The sequence below is a fragment of the Ceratotherium simum genome, chromosome 4 (assembly GCF_057802395.1).
Source record: "Ceratotherium simum simum isolate JZ-2026a chromosome 4, ASM5780239v1, whole genome shotgun sequence".
NCBI classification, from domain to species: Eukaryota; Metazoa; Chordata; class Mammalia; order Perissodactyla; family Rhinocerotidae; genus Ceratotherium; species Ceratotherium simum.
Window position 1 is genome coordinate 75,454,936 of NC_141903.1, and position 26,027 is coordinate 75,480,962.

Sequence of the window (26,027 nt, forward strand, 5' to 3'; positions counted from 1 at the left end):
GGAGAGTTCCCTTTCAATGAGATGATCAGGAAAACATTCCCAGGTCCCTACAACCTGAATACCATGAACTTCTTTGATCTTACATGCCACCACTCTTCCATGAGAACAGGAAATAGTGCCTTCCATGTTTCAATGAATTCTTATAATGATACTATGAGGAGGTATTCTTTTATCCATTTTATAGACACAGAGCTGCCTAAAAAAATTGAAGTCCTGAGAGGTTAAGTAATTTGCTCAAAGTCACATGTTTAATAACTGGTAGAAAAGGAAAACCCAAGCTTGCCTATTTTGATGTCCATATTATTTTCTTAAAACCAGGCCACTTGCCAAACTGTTTGGTATAGGATAGAGAACACTGGGTGAGATTGAGAAAGTCAGAGTTTGAGTCCTGGATCCACAGTTCTCTAGGTGTGTGATCTTGGACACTTTACTTCTCTACTCTTCAGTACCTTTTGTAGAGATGGAGATAAAAATTCTTGCCTACTCTGGGAATTTTGGAGAAGATAAGATGAGATAGGGCATCCGCTTGGTAGTGTTCTGAACGAGAACTTTATTTCAGCTAAGAACTATGTAAGTAACCACATTTTTATTTCAACAGCATGAACAGAGACTGGGTTCCCTGGAACCAGACTGTGAGATGGGGAGTTGCATGCCTGACTTTTACTGGAGAGTGGTCTTGGGAGATACATCTTGAAAGAAGTAAGCAAGGTAGTACTGAGCAGAGTGAGAAGCTGAATGGCAGTGCAGTTACAAGTGAGGCTGCAGCTGATCATTGCAGGAGCTCTGAGGCTGGATGCCCCTTCAGAATTGGCTCAAATTGAGGTAAAGGAGCCTGAGCCTTTTTTTTCTCTGTGAATAAGCCAGTCACTGGCAGTGGGTTGCCTCTGTAACCTTGAGCAGGGCAGTTCCCTGCAGCTGAAGGCAATCCTTCACGAAGGGGTGTAGCAGTTGATGTTTATATACCCATTGCCGAAATGGGTGCATGAAGAGGAGATCTGGGCAGAGCACTACAAGATCCACTACAAAAACATAAAACACTAAGTGTCCACTTCCATCATGCTCTTTCAGTGCTTGCTCCTGTTTCTTATCTCTTCTAGCATTATAGTGCATACCACCCATTCGGCACTTTACTCCCCACCTGACCTGTGATTGCAGGGCCGTGTCTTTGAGTTTCTGGCACTGAGGAGAATACTGACTCTAGGTAGAAGCAGCTCAATTAATGTTTGATGTTGGTGATGTTAATGGTGATGATGATATACCAACTATACTGCTGGGTACTGAGGAGTCGGAAAAGAAGATCAGGCATGATCCATTTTATTTGCCAAATAGATAATCACAGAATAAAAGTTAAGGGATGTGAAACGATTACTATAATTAGCAAAGCACCTTACATGTAAATGAGTGCCCAATATATTTCTGTAGAATAAATGAGTAAATGAAGAAATAAGAAAACAATTAAAGGCCAAATGGTTGGCTCTGATTTTGAGCATAACTCAGCACAACCTTGGAAGAAACAACTGTGGACTGTGGACTGGGAAGTCAGAATGATTCCTTGAAGATGGTAGTCTGGAGCTGGGCCTTGAAGTATGTGTGGCGTGGAGATTAGAGGAAGGATGAAAAGAGTGCAGAGCGGTGGGTAAAGGAATATTTTATGGCAGGAAAATCTCAGACATAAGGGATTTGGATATGCACAGGGGCAAGTAAAGACGTTTGCTTGGGGTGAAGTGTATTTGTGGGTAAATTGCAGGAAGCAAGGCTCAACAAATAGGAGGATTGGAATAATTGTGAATGGCTAGAGGAGTTGACAGTATTAAGTCATGATGGCATCCTGAGTTGGGGAATGAAAAATGGAAAAACGTGTTTTAAGAAGTGCAGGGCTCAGAATGGATTGGAGAGAAAATCAATTGGAGTCAGGGAGACCAGACAGAAGGTTGCAATGGCATTTAAATATAAGTGATGAAAGCCTGCACCAGGGTGGTTGAAGTTGGAATGGAGTGTCAAGTTGGAGTTTAGGAGTTAATCTGCAGGAAAGAAAAATAGGACTTAATAACATGCTGATTTTTCCCACTTCTTTATTCCTTAAATCCAAGAATGTTGCTAAAGATCATTGAAAAAGAAACTTCAAATTTCTGAAGTAGTTACTATTTTTTTAAAAAGTTAATGCCATTATCCACAATGTCCATGGTTCTAAAAACATTAAGACATACCTACACAACACAACCAGAATGACTGTTTTGACTGAACTGACTAGGCTAGTTAAATCCTAGCTCAATCGTTTCACTCAAACAACGAGCCAGTTAGTATCTGTCCTCTGTATAACTCTTCTCAGTCTACTCAGTGCATTCACATTTTAAAGTCACCAGTTAAAAACAATGACTCAATTTAGCCAGAACATTTAAACCAACTGTGTGGCATTAATATATATTTCTCTCTCTCTCTCTATCTAAACAGCAAGACCAAAGTTAGGTCATACATTTCCTGATCTAATTTAGCAGTGACTTGGTCTTGTGTTGATGAGGGTCTAGTACAATATGACCTTGGTTGAAAGAACGTGTTCCTTGTAAGTGCAGACGTGATACGTGGTGTACATGCTATTTATCATGAGTGTTTGAACTCTGACATTATTTTAGAAATGCAAAGTATATCACACTGAATTCATTTTTACTTTATTTTTCGTCTTTCCTATTTTAAACTGTTGCATAATTTTATGGAAACAAAACACCTGAGTCTACTTACATGGTGACTATCCGAATTGAATCCGTAATTTTGAGCTACATAAAACTCAAAATCTATTCTTTGTATATTTTTACACATTTTTCAATGTAAATATCTGTACCTATTGATTAATTATATTATTTACTTCTTATGTTACTGATTTATTTCATGACTATCTATGTAAAATTAACCCATCTTTAAAATTTATTAAATGTGTAGCAAAATACAACACTTGAGATTACCTTTTGCTCGTGTATATTGCTTCCATCAACACTCCCAATTTCCTTCTCATTTTATATTGCTGGGCAAATATTTCAAAATGAAGAAGCATAGTTTTCTTCTTCCTAGTTTTTTGAGGTATCTTCTCTTTGTGTTTTTTTTTTTTTAAAGATGCTGGCCTTCTATTGGGCTCTTTTTTAAAATCAAACTTTTTATTTAAAGATAATTATAGATTCACATGCAGTTATAAGAAATAATATAGAAAGATCCTGTGTACTCTTTACCCATTTCCTTCAATTGTAACATCTTGCAAAACCACAATATAACATCACATCTAGGATCTGGACCTATAGTCTATAGTCAAGATATAGAACATCGCCATCACCAGAAGTCCTCATATTGCCCTTTTACAGCCATACCCACTTCTCTTCTGCCCTCTCCTACCTCCTGTTCTCCACTACCCTGTTCTCCATTTCTATAATTTTGTCTTTTCAAGAATGTTACATAAATAGAATCCTACAGTATGTCACTTTTTGGGATTGGCTTTTTTTTCACTCAATACAATAATCTGGAGAGTCATTCAAGTTGTTGTTTGTATCAACAGATCATTTCTTTTTTTATTGCTGAGTAGTCTTCCATGGCACGGATATGCCACAGGTTGTTTAAACATTCACCTATTGTAGGATATCTGGGTTGTTTCTAGTTTTTGGCTGTTATAATAAGGTTGCTATAAATATTCGTATAGATGATGAAGCCAGTTTACCAACTTTTCCTTGTATGGATCATGCTTTTTTGCTGAGCTCTCGATCCTGAAGATTTCCTCACATATTTTTCCCCAAAAGTTTTATAGCTAAAAGTTTTACATATAAGTCTGTTATCTATTTTGAGTTAATTTTTGTATAAGATGTTGGGTTTATGTCACAGTTTTGTTTTGTTTTGTTTTACCTATGGATGTCTAGTGGTTCCAGCACTAATTGAAAAGCCTATTCTTCCTCCATTGAATCTCTTTTGTACTTCTGTCAAAAATCAGTTGAGCATATATGTGTGGTAGTATTTCTGAGTTCTCTATTCTGTTCCGTTGATCTACACATTTCTCCCTCTACCAATATCACATTGTTTTGATTAATGTGGCATGTGGTAAAATTGACTATTGGGCAGAGTAACATCTCTCACTTTATTCTTCCTTTTGAAGATTGTCTTAGCTATTCTTGTTTCTTTTTTACTTCCATATATATTTTAGAATAATATTATTATTAAAAAGTCTACATTTACAAAAAATCTTACTGGGATTTATATAGGAACCAATGTGGGGAGAACTGACATCTTTACTATGTTGGCCTTCCAATCCATGAACATGGAATGTCTCCCCATTTATTAAGATCTTCTTTGATTAGTATTATGTCATTTTCAGCATATAAGTCCTGTGCATATTTTGTTAGATTTACACCTGTTTTATTTTTTTTGAGCAATTGTGAATAGTATTGTATTTCTAATTTCAATGTCCTTGTATTCATTCCTAGTACATAGAAATGCAGTAGATTTTTCTGTTTACCTTGTATTCTGCAAACTTGCTGAACTCACATTACTTTTAGGAGTTTTTTTTTTTTTTTTTAGATTCCTTGGGATTTTCTATGTAGACAATCATGTCATCTATATACATTTTATTTCATTTTCTTGCCTTACTGCACTGGGTATAATTTCTAGCACTATGTTGAAGAAGAATGATGAGAGTGGACATCCTTATCGTTTTCCCAATCTTAGGGGGAAAGTATTTAGTTTTTACCGTAAAGTATGTTAGCTGTAGGTTTTTTGTAGATGCTGCTTATCAAGTTGAGGAAATTCACCTCTATTCCTGTTTTTTGGACAGGTTTTATAGCAAATGGGTGCTGAATTTTGTCAAATGATTTTTCTGCCTTAATTGATATGATCACATGAATTTTTCTTTAGCTTGTTAATGTGGTGGATTACATTGATTGATTTTCAAATATTGGACCAGCCTTGCATCTCTGGAATAAACTCCACTTGGTCATGGTGTAAAATTCTTTTTATATATTGATGAATTCTATTTGCTAATATTTTGTGAGGGATTTTTACATCTATATTCATGAGGGATATCGGTCAGTAGTTTTTGTTTTGTTTTGTATTGTCGTTATCTGGTTTTGATATCAGGGTAATACTAGCTTCATATAATGAATCAGGAAGTCTTCCCTCCTCTTTTCTTTTCTGTCAGAGAGTGCGTAGAATTGGTGTTAATTCTTCTTTAAAAGTTTGGTAGAATTCTCCAGTGAAACCATCTGGGCCTGAGAAACTGGGCAGGGTGGGGTAGTTTTTAAATTACAAATTCAATTTACTTAATAGTTATAGGACTATTCAAACTATCTGATTCATATAGGATGAGCCGTGGAGTTGGTGTTTTTTGAGGAATGGGGCTGTTTCATTGAAGCTGTCAAATTTATGCTTGTAGAGTTGTTCACAGTGTTCCCTTATTATCCTTTTGATGTCTTCAGAGTCTGTAGTGATATCCCCTGTTTCATTCCTGATGTTGGTAATTTGTGTCATATTTTTTGTCAGTCTTGCTAGGGGTTGTCAATTTTATTCATGTTTTCTAAGAAACAGCTGTTTTTATCATTGGTTTCCATTATTGTTTTTCTGCTTTTCAATTTCATCTATCTGCTCTTATCTTTAAGATTTCCTCCCTTCGGCTTGATTTGGGTTTATTTTTCTCTTCTTTTTCTAAGTTCTTGAGGTGGCAGCTTGTATTATTGTTTGAGACTTTTACTCTTTCTAATACATGAATTTAGTGCTATAAATTTCCCTCTCAGCATTGCTTTAGCTGTGTCCCACAAACATGGATATGTTGTATTTTCATTGTCATTCAGTTCAATATATTTTTTTATTTCCCTTGAGACTTCTTCTTTGACACATGGCTTATTTGAAAGTGTGTTGTTTAGTTTCAAAGTGTTGGGAGATTCTCCTGTTATCTTTCTGTTATTGATTTCTAGTTTGAGTGAAAGACTTGTGGTAAGAGAACACACTGTAAATGATTTCAATTCTTTTCAACTTGAAGTCTGTTTTATAGGCCAGGATATGATCTATCTTGATATATAATCCACAGGCACTTGAAAAGAATGCGTGTTCAGCTGTTATTGGGTGGATTGTTCAACAAATGTCAATTAGATCCTGTTGGTTGATGGTATTGTTGAGTTCTTCTATATCCTTGTTGATTTTCTGTCTTAGTTCTATCAATTGTTCAAGAAGGGTGTTGAAGTATTCAACTATACTTGTGGATTTGTCTATTTCTCCTTTTAGCGCCACCAGTTTTTGCTTCACATTTTTTGTAGCTCTGTTGTTTGGTGAATACGCATTTAGGATTGCTATATCTTTTTGGTAGAGTGATCCTTTTTCCATTATATAATGTATCTTGTCTGGTAATTTTCTTTGCTCTAAAGTCTACTTTATCTGATATTAAGTAGCCACTCCTGTTTTCCTTTGTAATATAATTGCCTTAAATATTTTCTCTATATACATTTAGAACCACATCAGGTAGAGTTATAATTTTTGCTTTGACTATCAACCACGAGTTAGAAAACTCAAGAAGAGATGACACCCTTTTTCTTTTTTTCCTTTCTAGATCTCATACTTGTGTCTACTTCTACTTTGGGCCACTCTTTATTGAAGTTATTATTCTAAATTTCTTTTCCAGATCTGTAAGTCTTACCATTTTCCCCTGTTACCAGCCACCACTTATCAGCTGGACTTGCTTCAAAGCAAGTTACGTCAGAGCTCTATTCCACTTGCTTCTGGAAGAAATGAAATGTAATTATAATATTTTTATACAAAGATAACAAGGATAATAAAATCCTGAAATGTGAAAGGGAGATGTGAAAAAAGCATTCACAATAAGCTCAAAGAGTTTTGAGACACACATTGGATGTGCACATTGATCTGCAACAAGACCTTGACATTGTCGTGTAACATTAGGATTGCAAAATAAGTAAAGATAGTGTTTCCATCTTACACCAACTTTTACCAAAAGTAGGTCTGAGTAAAAGCCAACTGAACCTATGCCAGTCCCCAGGCGTATGTACAAGGTATTGCACAGGCATGAAAAAGTAAAACCATAGTAAATAACATGATTGAAGTAGACAGATGCTGCAGGTAAGTGTGGCTTTTATTTTGGATAAAAAGCTAACTATATTTTCATTAATATGATTTCACATCATAAATTTTTCCAAAGTTAAATTCTTCAAATATAATTTACATTATGATTTTTAATTTTCTAAGCATTTCTTATCTCCACTGCCCATTTTGCTATGAACTTCAATACGAATGATAAATCTTATTATTTTAAAGCACTCAAGTTTTATACAGTAAGGACAAATGGAAAAAAAATTTAGTTCAGAAATTGTATCCAGCAAGTTGTACGGGACATTAATCATTAGATTGTAGAGTCTGATTAGAAGCCTCTGGGAATTGCTCCTGTCTCTCTGGCCTTTCCTGGTAGCCCTTGCCTTTTTGGGAGCATTTTTCACATTGCATCTTAATTTATCAACATGCTGCTCTCATGAGAATGTGAGCTCCTAGAAGGCAGGGATCAGCACCTTGTATGCTTGTTAGCTAAACTAATATATTATTAGAAGCAAGGAATTTTATTGTAGTTTATTTATGTCTTTTTATAAATGGTAATTTTAGAGGAAATGAATCTGCTCTAGCTAGTTGCAGAAATATTGCTTTATCATCATTTGTGAAGTGGACATGAACTGTAATATTTATCAATCTATTAACTGATATGTTTTTGACACCTACTTTAGGTTATGCAATCTATTGATCACTGTAGGAATGTGAAAATATAAATATATGTGAAATATAAAGCATAATTCTCTCCTCATAGTAGTCTCTAATCTAGCTGGGAAGATAAGACTAATACATGAAACAATTCAAGTAAATCAAAGATTATATGCAAGATGGGCCTGCAACCAGGTGGCATGCACGTTAGAGGTTCAAAGTATACACGTTAGAGGTATGCACGTTAGAGGTTCAAAGTAGGAACAGATCACAGGGCTGGAGGATCAGGGAAGGCTTCTTGGAGTAGGTGAGACTTGAGCAGAGTCCTGAAATACAGGGTACAGTTTGGATAGATGGAGAGAAAGACCACTGGTTTTGGGAGAATGAAGAATTTCCTAAGGAAGGTGATTTTACATAGGAAATACATTTTTAAATCACAGATAATAAAGAAAAGGTCTCAAGAACCATTGACTCTTTTGAGATTGTTTTTCCTCTTTGTTATATGGTGAAGATCAACCAGATTTCTCAGAAGGATGATGAGTGACATAGATAATGAAAGATATTTGTTGGGCGTTGTGGTCAGGATACTAGCTGTCCAGGCCTGATGGGCCATCTTCAATCTCAGTAGTTAGAAGAAACTCAATGAGCAGTGACTAAAGCTTATAAATGGAGTAGGGTAAGCAGAGACTTCTGGGAGGAAGATCATCAAGTAGAACTACCTTAGGCCTGTGTCTCTAAGTTGCAGGATGCCCAAGAGGACACAAAGGAAGTGGCATCAAACTTTTAACCAGTGAAATCATTCTGGTTAAGGATTTATTTTTTTCCCAACCATTGCTGAATACGTAGACCTGGCATGAATAAATATCTTTAAATTGGAAAGATTAAGCCTGTGTGTAAATTTAATAGTTAAGTGTTTAATTATGTAAGTTATGTATTTTTGGTATTTGTTGTGAACATGATTTATGAAATGTTGGCTTGCAGAAAATTGGCACAGATAGATATGTTGAAGCAGGTTTAGAATTTTTTCAACATAAATTGTATATAAAATATACATTTTATATATCCCGGTAGTGTTATCACTCTTTCTAACACATTTAAAGGAAGAAACCTATTTTCACGTTGTGGGTCTCAAGAATAAGTGGGAAAAAAAAACCCATAAAACAATTCTCTAGGTTTCCCTAGAAAATGTTCTCTCTGCTCCATATGTGCTCTGAGTTTTATAATTAAACTCTATGCCTGGACCAATGTCATTTGAATTTTAAAGGTTATGTACATAGAATGTCAAAACAACCATTTAAAACACATTAGGAAAGTAAAGGATTGGCCAAGATAATTTCTAAGGTTCCTGCCACACTCAACATTATCTAATTCTATGAACAAGAAACATTCTATCTACTGCGAGTGGTTTGGTTTACACTCTGCTAAACAACCAGTTGACTGGCTTTCTTGACTAGGTCCCAGAATCTTTGGGGGTGCAGACACAAGCTCATACAAAGCAGCACTCTGCTATAATCACAAGTTGGTCACAAGGTAATCATGGTAGCAGAGGAACGAGACAGGCAGCTGTCCTACTGCCATTTATCTGCGTACCACATGTTTGCATGAAAAATTTGTTAAGTACTTTATACTTGAAACTTGTTTTGTCTGTAACTTTTGGGAACAAGAGAACTTTTATCGCCACGTTTAGAATGGTCTTGAATTTTTTGGCTTTTTCGATTTGTATCCAAATTTGTGTCAGCTGGATTTCACTTTGGTCGTATTGGCAACACATGACTTTCTGGTTCTGAGACAGACTAATTAGAAGGTGCATAGTCATCAAATTGCTAACCACACATTTTAGGGAGCTAAGTGTAAATAAATCAGAATCACATGAACTAAATTTACTGAAAAATACATGTGAATTTAAAAGTTAATGGAAAAAAAAATCAGTGCCAAAATGACCTATTTCTTTTCTCAAAACCGAAAACACTTAAGCCATTATTTACTGAACTTAAAATTGTAATTGGGCTTGTCATTTCCTATTGGAAAGAAAAGAAGCTCAGGATGGCAGAGCACTGGAGGGAAAAATATTCTAACCGAAAAACAAAAGGCAAAATCCTGTTTTAGAAAGTTATGTGTTTCTTAGACTATGAAAGCCATCTCTATTACCTCAAGATATAGAATTTTCCACCTAGAATCAAGGGATGTAGTCTCAGGACCAGAAGGGCCCTGAAGGTTGTTCCATCAAGCACTGCACACTGGGCTTGGGTCCCTTCCGTGAGACTGGTGGCTTGTGCTTGGACTTCTCTGAGGCAGACAAATCTCTGTTTCTTGAGGCAGCCATTTCATATTTACGGACTGTTGGAAAGAAACCAGTGTCTCTGGAGTTTCCACCAATTGGTGTTTACGCTACCCCTCAAGACGATAGAAAACTGGCTTAATTCATTTTTCTCAGAACAGTTTGTTTTAGTTTTTAGTTATTTTATTTGCAAGGGCAGAAACCCACAGTGTTACCTTAAGAAAAAAGATGTTTATAAGGATTCACGTGGAATGGAAAAAAAAAAAAAAGAGAGAGAGAGAGAGAAGACAGCAGGAACAGAACCAGCTCTCCAGGATCTCATTCTCTCTCTCGCTGCCTCCCTTTCTCTTGCTCTCTCTCTTCCTTGCTCCCTCCCTCTCTCTCAGCACCTTGGCTGCCCTCTAAATTTTGCTGTTTTCTTCTCTCTGCTGGTGAACTTTCTCCGCTTACAAAGTGTTTTGCTCTCTCAGCATTTTAGTTTACACGTGGTCTTGGTTTGCCGTGGGCCAACTCTATCTGCTGGCTTCCTCTGAGCTTCTTCTTCTATTACTAACTGGTTCAGTCTTGCTGTGTTTTCCAATACAAATTTCCATTTAGGGAGGGTCAGGTCCAGCTTCCTTTTAACTTGAGGTGCTGGCATAGATGGCTGGCTTATGGACTGGCTGCCTGTGAGTCACAGTCATATGTCAACTACAGTCCAGTCACCCCCGATTGGAATGGCATTGTGTAATATAAAGCACGGCCATTGCAGGGGTACCTGAGCTGCAGGACTGTGGTAGAGGCAGTGTCTCTTTCAAGTGGAGTGGGTGGGCAATAGCTGACACACCCAAACACATTTCTTAAGTTATTTAAAGTTTGTGTTTATATACTTTCCTACCCTTTTACTCTCCGGGTAAAGACTCTCAGGTTTTTCAATTGTTGCTTACAGCACATGGTTTTGAGTGTCTTAACTGCTTTGTCTCTCTTCTGTATATGATTTAGTTGATTTATATCCCTCTTAAAGTGATGGCTAGAAGTTCAAAACTCACTCCAAGCTGATCTGACCAGTGAGGTTTCTGGTAGGAATACCACCTACCATGTTTTAATACTTTGCTTCAACTACTGCCACCCAAGATTCAGTTAGCTTTTCTGCGAGTCACCTCGTCTTATTGACTCATAGAAGCTGCTGTTGACTAAAACCTGTAAGTCTCTTTTTGTACATGCTGTTAACACAGCCCTCTTCCTGTCTCGTACACAATTGGCTCTTTGCACTCAAGTTCAAGACCCTTCATTTATGTTGCTTGAATTTTATTTTTGTTAAAAAGAAAAAACATAATATATAAAACAAAACATGCTCCCTGCCCTCTAGAAGCTTACATTCCTCACTGACCATACTTGACACATAGAAGATCCTTAATAAATAATTGTTTAATAACTAAATGTGGAAAAATTATTTTGTTAAGGTTTACCTTTGCAATCACCTGTTAAATCTTTTCAGCTTGATTCTTAATCCGTTATCCAACATGTTTACTCTCAATCTCATGAGTAATAGTCATTTGATCATGTGCCCTCAGATCCAAATTTATGCTCTTTTGCTCTGCTCCACTCCGTAGCACAGAGGGTTGACTTCTGAAAACAATGTTTTCCAGGCTCCGTTGCTGATTGGCTTCAGCTAAGTTGGGACATGGAGATGTTTAAGGGGGATTGGAGGGCAGGAGAAAGGGAAAAGCCAGGATATTTCTCCCCATCATCTTTGCTTTGAGCATCAATCTCCAGGGCCTTGACTGCTGCTTTTGTAGGGCGGCACCTCAGTCTCTGGTGTCAACAAATCTTGCTGGCCTTCGCTCCTGGCCTTTGGTAATGCCACCTCCTCCCTTTGTTATTTCAGCCCTAGAGGTCGTGGCAGCTTTCTGAGTCTTGCTAATTTCTGGGTTGCTTCATAGTCCCCTGTTAGGCCTTTCAATTCTTCCTCTGCCTTTGTAACTGGTTCCGCATATTAAATTCCTTTGAGGGAATTACCTGGGGTGGACACCATTTTCCTAACTGGACCCTGGCTGATAAAGACATAGGAGGCTGCTAATCATATCTAAGGATAATATATATTCTCTGTCCCTCTCAAACCTATATATAATAAAAATAAAAGAATATTTATTGATAGGATGCCCCCTTAGCTGGTCACTCAAGGTGGTATAGAGGAGCAGTGATTAAGAGCATGGTCTCTGGAGCCAGACTGCTTGGGTTCAAATTTCGGATCTACCCTTACTAGATGTGTCATTATAGGCAGTATGTTTACACTCTCTTTATCTGAGTTTTCTCATCTGTAAGTTAGGAATATTAAAAGCATTTACTTTGGAGGATTGTTGTAAGACTTAAAAGAAACCCTTTGCTTATTTGAAACAATTTGGGCCAGATGTGTTTTGGAATTTAGAACATTTTAGATTTTAGAAAGGTAACATGGTACATGTGATTTATATTTATATGTTATGTAATATACTATATATTACATAATACCCCCAATGGAATCTGGGGCACCAGTTAGTAATCAAACATTAACACCTTCTGCAGCTAAAAATCAGACCAGATTTTGCTGCCAAATGAGTTTGGTCAAATTTTGCTGCCAATTGAATTACTGAAAATCTGGTTTTCAAAGGTTCTTGGATTTTAGAATTATGAGTAAGGTATTATGGACCTGTAATACCAAACATTTAGAACAATGTTTGCTACGTAGTAAGCACTAGATAAGTGTTATTGAAAACTTCTCCCAGTTTGGCACCGATTCATCATTCTTCATCCGACTTGATAAAACAATCTATTCAGGAGGAAGGGCCCCAGGTCTTTCCTGGATTAAATAGCTCCAAAATCATGATACAAACCAACCTCCAATTTTTAAAGTTTGGAAATACCACGTCTTTTGCACGAATTATTTGAACTCAATAGAAAATACCAACAAATATGGAATTTAGCAAATCATCCATTGAGCCCATGCAGGTAGAAATCTACTTCAATTTTGTCAAGTCAGAAACATCTAATACGCTGAATGCTATGAACTTATCAAATATAACAGCAAAAAAATTAGGGTGATATGGATCTGAGTTTTCAATTTCACCCTGTGTTTGAATCGCTCAATGGCAATGACTCATTCTGCAGAAAATCTGAAGTCTTCTTCTGCAGTCTGGCTGACTTCTCAGCCAAACCAATCAGTCTTATGTAGCAACCCTAAAGATCAGCAATTCTGTGAGTTTCCTCAGCTTTGATGGATTCAATAGGCCACATTTGTCTTGAAAATTTGAGTTCTAGGATAAAAACAGAATTGATATTTTTCTTATTAAACTTTAAGATAAAATATAAAGAAATAGCTCTCAAAGATAAAGTGTAGGAAAGCCCTCATAAATTTAAAGATTGGAATTATATTTGCCCCTGTTAAAGTTGGATGAGTTAGTACATGCATCACAGATTTTCTTCCTAACCTTTCCTTGCTTGGACCATCACTTTTCTTGCTCTCACCCGCTAACATGGAAAGTTTGAAGTGAGTATCTGACTAATTTTATAAAAGGCTTTGAAAGATTTAACATCATTCCTTTAAAAATCTCACTATTTAAGCATTGTAACATCAAAATAATTGAATGAAATGCTTATTTTGTTCTTGACAAATTTCCCTTTCATTATTTTCTGTAGCTCTGTAGAAATATTTTTCTTGGAACTGCTCATGGAGCTTTGTTCTCTATCTTTTCTAACATTGATAATTTGTTTCGGAAAGTAACAATACCTCTTAACTGAGCTATTTAACTCACGAGGGGCTCAATAGACGGACCAAGCTTGCTAGAGCCCAGGGCTTTTGGTTTTGTTCTCTCACACCAACCATGCACTCAAGTGGCCGAGCAGCCACAATAAGGGCATGAAAAGTCAAGTTGTCAAAAGCAAACTTGGATCTCCTTCCTCCTCAACCATGTGCACACAGAGGTCCCCTCCACAAACAGCCGGGCTCCTGTTACTTACACGTTCCCCTACGCAACTTACGAGTGGAGGCTTTAAACAAAAGACAGCCTCCTCCCCTCCCCCACCTGCGCCATCCTCTCGTGGCCACTGTCAGTGGCTCCTTGGACAGTTTCCTTTTTCACCATATCCATCCAGTTTATTTCTGAGATTCAGTTAGACTCTCCACCTTATTCCGGAGCCTGACCCATTCTTTGGAAAATTTATTATTTTTTAAATTTCTATTATTAAAATGCCTCAGGTATTAGATTGTCACTTCTGGGTGTCTGTCTGTCTGTCTGTCTGTCTCTATCTATCTATCTATCTATCTATCTATCTATCTATCTATCTATGCAATAGCAAGTTTCTTCTTTACTTTTTGATGTGTATCAATATCTTTCCCTCTATAAATATAAATCTATCTATATCTATAAATACATATATATCTCTATCAATGTTATGTGTCTGTATATAATATATATTATATTGTGTGTCTATATCTACCTATACAAATCTATCCTGGTCAGCTTGGGCTGCCGTAACAAAATACCATAGACTTGTGGCTTAAACATCAGAGATTTTTTTTTTCTCACAGTTATGGAGGCTAGATCCATGATCAGGGTGCCAGCATGGTTGAGTTCAGGTGAGAGAGCTCTCTTCCTGCCTTGTAGACGGCTGCCATTTTGTTGTGTACTCTCATGACCTCTTCTTTGTTTGGAAGTGAAGAGAGACTGAGCAAGCTCTCTGGTGTCTCTTCTTACAAGGGCACTAATCCATCATGAGGGTCCTATCCTCATGACCTCATCTAAACTTAATTACCTCCCAAAGGCCCCATCTCCAAATACTGTCGCATTGGAGGTTAGGGCTTCAACATGTGAATTTTTGGGGGACACAAACATTCAGTATACATATATTCAGTATACATATATATTTATAGCATGTTGGAGAAGCTCATGACCCCAGGTGCTTAGTCCTATAACCAAATTTAAGCCAAGGCTGTGGTTCCATCTAAACTGAGGGCAAAGCTATCAATATTTGTGATGAGATGATAATAATTTTGTCCTTCAGAATATCCTGGTAGAACTAAATATGATTTGAGAAAGTATCAGTCTCTTGCTAAGTACATAAAAAGTTCAAATACAAATTTAAAGCCATTATAGGAAATGCAATACATGATAATAATGAAGCCAAAGGTAAATACGAAAACTCAGAAGTACACAATATTACTTTGAACCAGTTTCAGTTTCTAATAATTCCCATGGGAAGTGCCCAAATGAGACAATACATATGTGAAGCAGCTTTGTAAGGCATGAAGCCTTTGAAATGAATTTTTATTATTTGCATTGCTGACTTCTGCTGCTCTGTTGTCACATACCTTGGCTCAGATTCTCATCCCCCAGGGCCAGGAGACCAGATTAAGTCTCCAGGAGGAAGACCTGTGGGGATTGTGTAGGTGGAGGTGGAGGACGCAGGCTGCTGTGAGAAGCTGGGAGGTTGTGTCTGACTTCTTGTCGCCTCTGATTCCCACAGCCCATGGACAGGATATCTGAGCACAGCACATTGGGTTGACCCAAACGTTCTTTCTGAAGTCCCTCGGAGAGAGGCATGGAACTGCTTCCAGGATGGCAGCTAGAAGAGGACCACTTGCTTGGGAGAACATGTGAGAGGAAAGCGGAGCCTGCAGCCAGGGTGTAAGCCAAAGAATCAAACATCACCGGCCTTTTCTGTTATGTAGTATGAGAAAAGAATGGGAGCTGACAGATCGAGGGGATGTTTATTCTCTTATCACACTTTCATACTGTTGTGCCTCACTGAGCCTGACAACCTCTCTTTACTGAGCTCTCTATGACACGCCCAGGCTGTGGGGTCAGCAGACCTGGACTGATTCTTGCCTCTGCCACTTACTAGCTATGTGGTTAAGCTATTACTTAAGATCTTACTAGCTATTACTTAAGATCTCTGAGTTTGTTTGTTCATTTGTAAAGTCTGCTAAAATTAGTACCTACATAATATTGTATTGTGAGAATTAAATGAGATAATGCAGGAAAACACCTAGCCCACTTGCTGGCACATGGAACGTACTCGATAGCTATTAGGTGTTCTGAATTTTATTGTGGCTGTGATTGCTGTTTCTGCCTGAATGCTGGCTCTGCCACTTACTAGCTATGTGACTTTGGGCAGGTTGCTTAAGCACTTAATCTCTGTGCTTTAGTTTCCTCATCTGTAAACTAAATACTAAAAAACTTTTTTTATCTGCAGATAATAAAATTGCCTATCTCATAGGATTGTTATGAGGATTAAATGAGCTTAAGAGCTATAAATCCAAGGAAGAGTGCCTGGCACATAAAAAGTGCTATGTAAGTGTTGGTTAAATAATTAAATAACATTTTTATCATTACTGTAATCAAATTAAAGAGATATCCTCCTTTCTTTATCTATGAAATCCCAAACTAAGAATTCAGTTCTAATGAAATGTGCTTTTCAAGATCATGGAAACATCCAGCTAACTATACTTGAATTAAAAAACAGGCTAGATTATTTTACAGATCTTAGAACGACTTTATTAATGAAACAATATTGGTTTTCAAAACATGAACCTATGGCATTTAATTCATAGAATTGAGATTTTTCTAAATATTAGCCTATGTCTTAAAATTTACACTGCATAAAGCTTGCAGGCAAACCTTCCAGCAATCAAAATATTTGCCTCAGCAAAATCTAAAATAATAATAAAAAAGGACATTGGACTGTGAGAACTGACTACATATGCTGAAAACTGAATTATATAAATTGATATTCAAGCCTCAGGAGGTAAAGCCACAATATTCACAGGTAAAAACTCCATTCTTTACCCTTGCGAATGGAATGTGGAGCGTAGGTTAACTGGGGGGGATGCTAGCTCCCTCCATGGCCAGGTTGGCAGCTGGGATGTGGTTAAGGGAAGGTGCTTAGGTATGATTCTTAGGGCAGGGATCCTAATCTTTCTTTGGGTCATGTACTTCTTTGAGGAGCTCATGTAATCAGTGGACCCTCTCCCCTGAACATACACCTTTTTCTCATCCCTTTTTTTTGGGGAGATTCAAAGACTGCACCATCCCAGGTTGAGAACTCCTGGTCAAATGCCTTAGAGAAGGCCCGGGCTCCACATTGTGGAAGAGTTAAGAGTCTGAAATCAGGAGATTGGACTCTTCTGGGATTTCTGAATTTTTATTGTCCCTGTGGAAGTGTGACAAATCACTTTTGAATGGCAACATCCAAGCTTCTTTGGTGGCGGTCAGGTGGGTCCCTGGCAGTTGTGCGTGTACATATAGCATATATGTTTTGGGACAGGAAACTATACCACTACTTCTGTGCACTTGACGTGAATATATCATTTTGTCATTGACGTAGAAATTCTTTTCTTTTGGTCTGGCTTGCAGAGGAGAAAGTTGAAACTCTGAAAGGATAGGTAGCATATTCAAAGTTACACAGGTACCACCTGTGGAGTCAGAGTTTGAACCCCAGGCCTGTCTCACCCCATGTCTTACTCTTTCTTCCCATATGGGAGAAAGGGCAGTTCTCTTCTCCATTCCTTGAAATATCCTTTGAAGATCTCAACCCAGGTGAAAAATGACTTTCCCATCAGTGGAATTTATTTTATTACCTTTAATAAAATCATTTTTGGGGGAGTATTACTAGTCTTCTATCTTGTTTTATATAGAATTTTATTCTTGCAAACTTTCATTCTCTTGGTGAGAAATAATAACAATCCAAACTAATATTTATTTGATAAATTACTTTTTTTTTTTTTTGCTGGGGAAGATTTGCCCTGAGCTAACATCTGTTGCCAATCTTCCTCTATTTTGTATGTGAGCCACTGTCACAGCATGGCCACTGACAGACGAGTGATATAGGTCTGCACCCGGGAACTGAAGCTGGGCCGCCAAAACAGAGCACTCCAAACTTAACCACTAGGGCACTGGGGCTGGCCCTTGATAAATTACTTTTGAGGAACTCAGTGAATATAATTCTTGATAATTCTAAAATTCTTCAGTAATTTGAAAGTATATTGAGAATGTGAAGTCAAATCATATCTCCCAAAGGATTTTTTTACTTTTTCTCTTAAAGAAAATGTTATTTATGTTAAATCAATTAGTAACTTGATCAATTAACATATATTGAGCATCTGCTATATGCCAGATATTGTGCTAATGGGCTGGTTAGACTGGTTGGGTGAGTTGATTTTTAAAAAAATCCAATTCTATCTTATGATCAAATTTCAGACTAGCTTGAGTTTTTACAAACAAGACTCCAAATACAAGGTATGTCAGGAATTGCAGAAATTGGGATAATAGCCAATAATTGAGGACTACCATGTCGGTTGTTACCAGTTTGTCTTCTAGATCCATTTCTGCCATCTTAGCCCTGCCCTCTTCTTGGGAGTGTGTGTGTATGTTGGTGGGGGAGGGGAGGAGTGCTGGTCTCTACATATTGATTCCCCTGGCATCTCTTGCCTTCTGTCTTCTGGGTGCGTTTGATCAATGGCAGACCAGCAGGAAACCAGAGGGTGGGAGGGAGAGAACCCAGTGTATTTATCCTTACTCCCTAACTCGCTTGCCATGGTCTGGCAGGGATGAGTTCCTCTCCTGCTTTGCGTCTGCCAGGGGTTGCCTCTTTCACAGCCCCAGCTCTTTCTAGGCTGTATATATCACGTTGTTCATCTGCAATATTGTTTTGACTACTTGCCCTGTTAGGCCTAGGGCTGGTACTGGTTCCTCACTGTTGCTAGTCCCTGGGTGCCTTGCCATTTCTTATTGGTTCTTTTAGCTCTGCCCACACCCCTGTAAATAGTCCTTTATTTTGAATGTGCCATCTGTTTCCTTTAGCATCCTGACCAATACTGCCAATTAGTCTGTGCCAAGGACTACACTACAACTTCTACAAGGATTATCTCATGTAAAACATACCCACCCTGTGTGGTAGGTTCTATTATTACTCTTATTTTTAAAAAAGTGGTCAAAAAGAGAGTTGAAAAGTAACTTGCCCAATGGAACACAGCTTGCAAGTGGCACGGCCAGGATTCAAATCCAAGCAGTCTGACTCTAGAGCCCCTCCTCTTAACCATAACACCGTATATCTCTGGTCGGGTTCTCTGGGAGGCTGACTCTGAGAAGAAGATTTGCATGCAGGCGGAACTTTGGGAAGTAGAGCTCTCAGGATCAACATCTGTGTGTGTGTTGGGGGGGGGGTGTTGTGTGAAGGAAGCAGGACTGGGGAAAGAACTGGAACTGCAATGCCTTTATGAGCTGAGGATGAGCTCTGGGGCTGGGAAGACTCCCAAACTAGGGTAAGGGAGCTGAGCTTTTACACCTTGGTATTGACTTGTCACTCAGCGCAGGGCTCTAACCTTGGGCCCTCTTCAGCCAAGGCAAGCCCAGAAGAGAGAGTCTGTTGAGAGTGTTGACTACCAATGCTCCCAGAGGCTAGTGGAATGAGGGCCTTGTCTTGGAGGTGGATTCATGGCAGCCACTGCACTGAAACACATATGGAGGTCACGAGTTAGCAGCCTGCTCAAATCATATGTGATCTTTGAAAACTTTTATTAGATTCATGTATATAGTTGGTTTTCCCAGCAAGTGTGTGCATATGTGTGTATGAATTATGGTGTAATTATTTGATGTTGTTGAAAAACACTGAAGTAGGAGTCAAGAGACCTGGATTCTAGTTCCTGCTCTGCTGCTGACTGTCTACGTGCCTTTGTTCAAGTCACTTAATGCTTCTGGATCCCAGTTTCCTTATTCGTAAATTAAGGAGCTTTGATTAGATGGTCTCTAAAGCTGCTTTAAGCTGTAAAGTTCTGTGTTTCTATTAATTTATTAGCTTTCTAAAATCCAGAAATAGCAAAAGTAAACATGTTGGAATGCTTTTTAAGTAATGCTGGAGACTATATCTTGCAACCTCCGGTTAGTGACTTTCTCAAGCTCCCTCAATAAATCATGATGAACTTCATGAAAATTCACACAGCCCCAGTATCACCCAGTGTTCTCTGAAGAGCAGAGATGCCCCCTGTCTCCTCAGAATGTCTTTATTTGGTATATATGAGGCTTTAGAATGCTAGACACTTCTCATTCTTTCTGAGCATAGCTCATACAGATGTTTTATTTTAAGAATTGTTTTGAAATTGCTTTTACAGGGTCATTGTTACAATTTGAACAGGCATGGTCTTAATTTCAGTAGACATGTAGTGAAAAGGAATGGAAAATGGCCTTAGCTTGGGTTGGTGAAATAAAATTGATTCTGAAAGTACAGAAAGGCTAGAGAAACAAACAAGCAGGTAAACGAACAAAAACTAGATGACAAAAAAGGGAATGAAGGTATTAATGATAGAATTCTGAAAACGTATTGAATAAGTACTCAATATGGTGAATTTTAATTAAAACTTAAGATAAATATATCTTAACAACAGAATAAAGGCTTAAATACTGAACCAAGTAGATACAGAAATCCTTTAAGATTGATTTTCTGGAGCTGTGGCAAATGATTCAATGAAAATGGAAAATATCTATTATTGTCAATCATGTACGGCCCTGCCTGTATGATTTCCCAGTGTAAGCCTTGTGGTCGAAGCTGCTTGAACCATAAATAAATAAATAGACATACCTCCACTCTGGCTTCCTTACCTGACTCTCGTTAAACCCTATCAGCAACTGTAGAGGGCCAAAGAAGCAATTTCAATACATATTTCATTACATGGGAGCCCATTTGCTGGTATTTCAAATAAATAAGTACATTTTCTCACTCAGTGGACACTAGAAGGGAAAACTCTCCAGTTTCCATTTTCAGACTTTCTTTTACTTTCTGAGGAGGTCAGTCATTTTTGTTTTCCAGTGTACAACTCGATTATTTATTGGAGGAAAATGTTTTAAACCAGGAAAAGGAAAAAAAAAAATCCAACAAAATAATTTATCGAAGACTGTCTCCTGGCAGATTAATCCCTACCACTTGGCCAGGGCTCATTCCAGAGTGATCAGACTGGTCAAGCTTAAACTGTATGTCCACAAGCAGTTGCATAAATAACCCGAAATACTGTGAACCTCTTTGCACTCGGTCATCTCCACGACCTTCAAAGAAAATGTCAGATAGGTAGTAAGAAAAAATATAGCCTGAGACGCTTTAGTTATGGTATTTTCTAATAAATAACAACCTTTTTTGGCTCCTTTCATCTAAACACATTTATCAGTTAAGACACATATGCTTCTTTCTGGTAGGTGAGTAGAAATATTGCCCTTTTCCTTGTAGGTAACCTGAAAATATAATTAAATGTATTCTAAGTCATCCTTAGGAGTTATATTTAGAGCCAAGGTTAACTTTCTTAAGTAATATCCTTATTTTATTTTCTTAATTTTATCAACCTGAATATTGCCTTTAGAATATACCATGGTCCATTTTTAATTGTCCCCTTAATAAAGTGACTGTGTATGTGGGAGTATTTGAAGGGATGATTTCCTGAAAAACTCCAGCTTCTATTCTGCTTATCCATAGTATAGACCTTGATTTATAGCTACAGAGAGACAAGAGCTGTCATGGTTAGAGACTTTGCCTGGTCCCTTTTTGCCCAGCAATTTCAGTTCAAAACTGAACTTATATTCTCAGCCAAACTCTTTTCCATCTTCAAGTTTTCAATTTTGGCTGGAGATATCACCAATACTCAAGTCTCCCAGACCAGAATTTATAAAGTTACCTTAGCTCTTCTTTCTAATTCCCTTTAGCAAATGTGTTAGGTACTGTTGATTTTTTTCCCCTTCTTACTGAAAAAAAATGCTAGATTTAGAAAAGGAGACCTGGCTAGTATCCCAGCTCTGCCACTTACCAGTTATGGGACCTGGAAAGTTACTAAGAGTTTTAGTGCCTTCACCTGTAAGATGGGGAATGATAACATCAGTTTTGCTGATATCACAGAGATGTTTTCATGATGAAATGTGTTAGTGTAAATTGTAGATTATCCCAATCAGTGTGGTGGAGGGAGGCAGGGGTAACTTAGCTGCCTTCCTTTGGGGACCAGAACATAAAATTTCTACTCTCTGCACACCACTCACTCCCATGTGTTTGCCAAATTAGAAGGGTTAGGATGGCTAGCTTGCTGTCACTTATTGCAGATACCCAGCCCTGATCCTGAGGTGTAAACCCTCTAGAAGCTGCTTACTAAATTGCATACCCCTGTGGACCAAGAGACAAGGCACATCCCACTGCATACCATTGCTGTTAAATGATCTTTCCAGGCTGCAGCTGAATCTAGTTGTGCCAAAGTATCCACAATCCTTCAAGAGACCACAGAGAATGAATTCAGTCTTTTGCACATCCCTGTTTTCCTCAACTGGACATCTCCTTTTGGACATCCCACAAGAACATCATGTTTGATATGCCTAAAACTGGAATTAATATTTCTTCCTCCCAAACAGTTCCTCTCCAGTGTCCCCTGTCTCAATGAACGACACTACCATTCACTAACTTGCCCAAGTCAGCAATCTGGGGTAGCCTTTTATCTCACCAATGTCTAATTAAACACCAAAGCCTCTTGCGTCTATCTCCTAAACATATTTTAATTCTATTCATTTTTCTTCATCTTCATTGCCACCTACCCTGTCTCAGGGCATCGTCATCCTTTACCCAAATTACTGCCACAGCTTCCAAAATTGTCTCCCAGCCTCTACACATCCCCCCATCTCTCTCAGTCCTGTTTCCCACATTCTAGCCAGGGTTACCATTCTAAAATGCAAATCTGACCACGTTATGACCCTGCTTAAAATGATTTCAGTGGCTTCCAATTGCCTTCAAGATATTGGCCAAATTCTATGAATCTTGTAAGGTCAAATTTCGGCTATTGCCTCCAGTTCCCTCTCCCCACTCATGCTATGTATGAACAGTTCATAATCTTGAGTAACTACTTTCAGTTCCAAGAATGTGCCATGAGCACCCTCCTAACTTTGCATATGCTATTCCCCTCTCTTGGATCACTTTACCCTCTCTCTCTGCCTGGCCAATTTCCAGTCATTCTTTGGATTTCAGTTTCGATGTTGCTTCTTTTGGAAAGCTTTCCCTGATTCCCTAAGTTCTGAGAACACCCTGTACTTCTGCTATCATAACGCTCACCACTTTATTTGGTACTTGTCTGTTTACCCACTTTGTCCCTCACTAACACTCCACAAAGGCAGGCGTGATGACTAGCTCATTCACTCTATTTTGAGTACTTAGCACAGTGCCTCACACATAAAAAACTCTCAAGTATTTGTTGAATAAATGCATGAATAAAATAAATGGCATCTTTGTTTATTTTCCTGGGGAAGCAGAGTGATATGGTTGAAAAATCCACCAGGTATCAGAAGTCCCATATTCCAGTCTCACATTCCATTATGTGATTATAGATGTTACCAAACCTCTCCATACGATGGAATAATAAATCCTGTTTCAGATTACTTCAAGAGTTGTTTTTAATTATAGTGAGATCATTCACATGAAAGCTCACTGTAAAATTTCATACTAATAAAAAGGTGTCTTTATTATCACACTTGTCATGTTTTTATCAGTATGTGCATGTGTATATTAGCACTTTAGGCCTAGTATTTGAATTTAGTCGTTTAAAAAATTCTGTACTATATGTATCAGTTAGCTATTGCTGCATAACAACCCTCTCCACAAACTTAATGGCTTAAAACAACAGCTACTTATGTAGTTCGTGATTTTGCGGTTGGCAGTTTAGGCTGGGTTTAGCTGGGCGGTTGGTCTTGGCTGGGTTGTGTGGCCAGCCCTCAGGTTAGCTGGGGACTGGTTGGTCTGGGATAGTTTCAGCGGGACAGCTGGTCTCTGTTCCACATGTCCTCTCACCCTCCAGCAGGTTAGTGTCAGCTTGTTCACATGTGGAGGCAGGGTTCCACGAGAGTAAACAGAACATAGGCATGGAACTGCCACAATATAACTTAGTTGTGTTTTATTAGACAAAGCAAGTCCAAAGCCAACCCATATTAAATAGATAGGGAAATATACTCCATCTCTTACGGAAACACCTCCAAAGACATATTATAAAGAGAAGCAGATACAGGGAGGGAAATAATTGTGGCCATTTTGCAAACTATCTACCATATTCTGTCAGCATCTTCATTTAATTATTTACCAAGTCATAAATCTGACCATGTTACTTCTTCTTCTTCTTTTTTTTTTGTGAGGAAGATTAGCCCTGAGCTAACACCCAATGCCAATCCTCCTCTTTTTTTTTGCTAAGGAAGATTGGCCCTGGGCTAACATCTGTGCCCATCTTCCTCTACTTCATATGGGATGCCACCACAGCATGGCTTGACAAGCAGTGCATCCGTGCACGCCCAGGATCTAAACATGCGAACCTTGGGCCGCCGAAGCCGAGTGTGCGCACTTAACCACTACACCACTGGGTTGGCCCCACATGTTACTTCTTTATGTAAAATCATTTAGTGATTCTCCATTGCCTATAAAGTCAAGTCCAAGACCTCCATCGAAGACCTTCATGAACTTCTCACATTGACCTATCTGCCTGGTCTTTTATGCTTTAGGAACAGAACATTTCTCATAGTTCCAAAAAACCAGTTGTGCTGTTTCTGTCCTCTGCAGTTCATGCTGCTCTCTTGGCCTGGGGAGCCCCTCCCACATTTCCTTCCTTACTCATCCTAATAGTGACAATAACAATACCACTTATTGTATACGAGGCATTGACTGTTCTAGACACTATATTTATTATCCCTAGGAGGGAGGTTGGTGGTCTAGTGCTTAAGATTCAGTGCTGTCATTGCCACGGCTCAAGTTTGTTTCCCAGTCAGGGGACCAAACTGTGGTTGTCATACTGTGGTGGCTGTGTGTTGCTGTGATGCTGAAAGCTATGTCACTGGTATTTCAAATACCAGCAGGGTCACCCATGGTGGACAGTTTTCAGTGGAGCTTCCAGACTAAGACAGACTAGGCAGAAGGACCTGTCTACCCACTTCCAAAAAACTGGTCACAGAAAACCCTGTGAATAGCAGCAGAGCGTTGTTTGATATAGCTCTGGAAGGTGAGAGGATGGTGCAAAAAGACTGGGAAGGGCTCTGCTCTGCTGTACATGGGGTCGCTAGGAGTCAGAATCCACTCGATGACACTAACAACAATGAGGGGGTACTATTATTATCTCCTTAAGGGTAAGGAAACTGGGGTATTGTGAAGTGAAGTAACTTGTCCAAGTTCACTCAGCTAGTCTGGTTTCAGAATTAGAATCTGGAATGTGTGAGTTTAACCTCCACGCTCTCCTATCTCTTAAGACAGCTCAGTTTGGTCTGTTCCCATGTGTGTCTTAAGATTTGCTGTGTTCAATTATGTTTTTCACTGTCTGATGCTCCTTTGAGACATGAGCATCTCAAGAGCACAGAACATGCCTTACCTTTGTAACCACTGAATCTAGCAGAGGATCATGTCTGTTGCCGTTTCCATCAAGATGTGCCTTTTGCACCATTAAAATCTCTGCTTCTTCTTGGAAGAAAAAAATCAGAGTGAAGACTATTAGTCCTCACAGCATCTCCAAGAAAGAAGTGACGAGTGGGAAGCTCTATCTCATTTTGCAAACAGGAAATTTAGGCATGTGGAGATGAAATCACCCAGTGCTGTGCCAGGATTCTTTTTTTGGTTTTCCGATTCCTAGTTTTGTGTTCTATCTACCAAAAAGTGGTATTTGTCTATGAAGTGCAGCTGATGGTTGCTTAATTTTCCCCAGAACAAAGTTAAAAACCATAACAATTAAATTAAATTACCCAAGAGGACGTCTTCCTCCATTGTAAAGTTTTGAGGGAACCAACTTTTGGGGAAACTTTTCTTTCCCCTGGGGTATAGCGCTTTCTTCTCTTTCAGTAGAATATATTGTGTCTGATGGAGCAAAAAATTGTTTTTAAGAAACCCTGCACCAATCTGTCTGCCCCAGCTCAGACACATGCTTGCACAGAAAATTAAATTTGCAGAAATGAGAGAAAATCAAGAGAACCAAAGGAGCATGTCTTCTGTTTCCCAGAATCATTCTCTGGTGTATTTAGTGGCCTGTTGGGTGACAGGG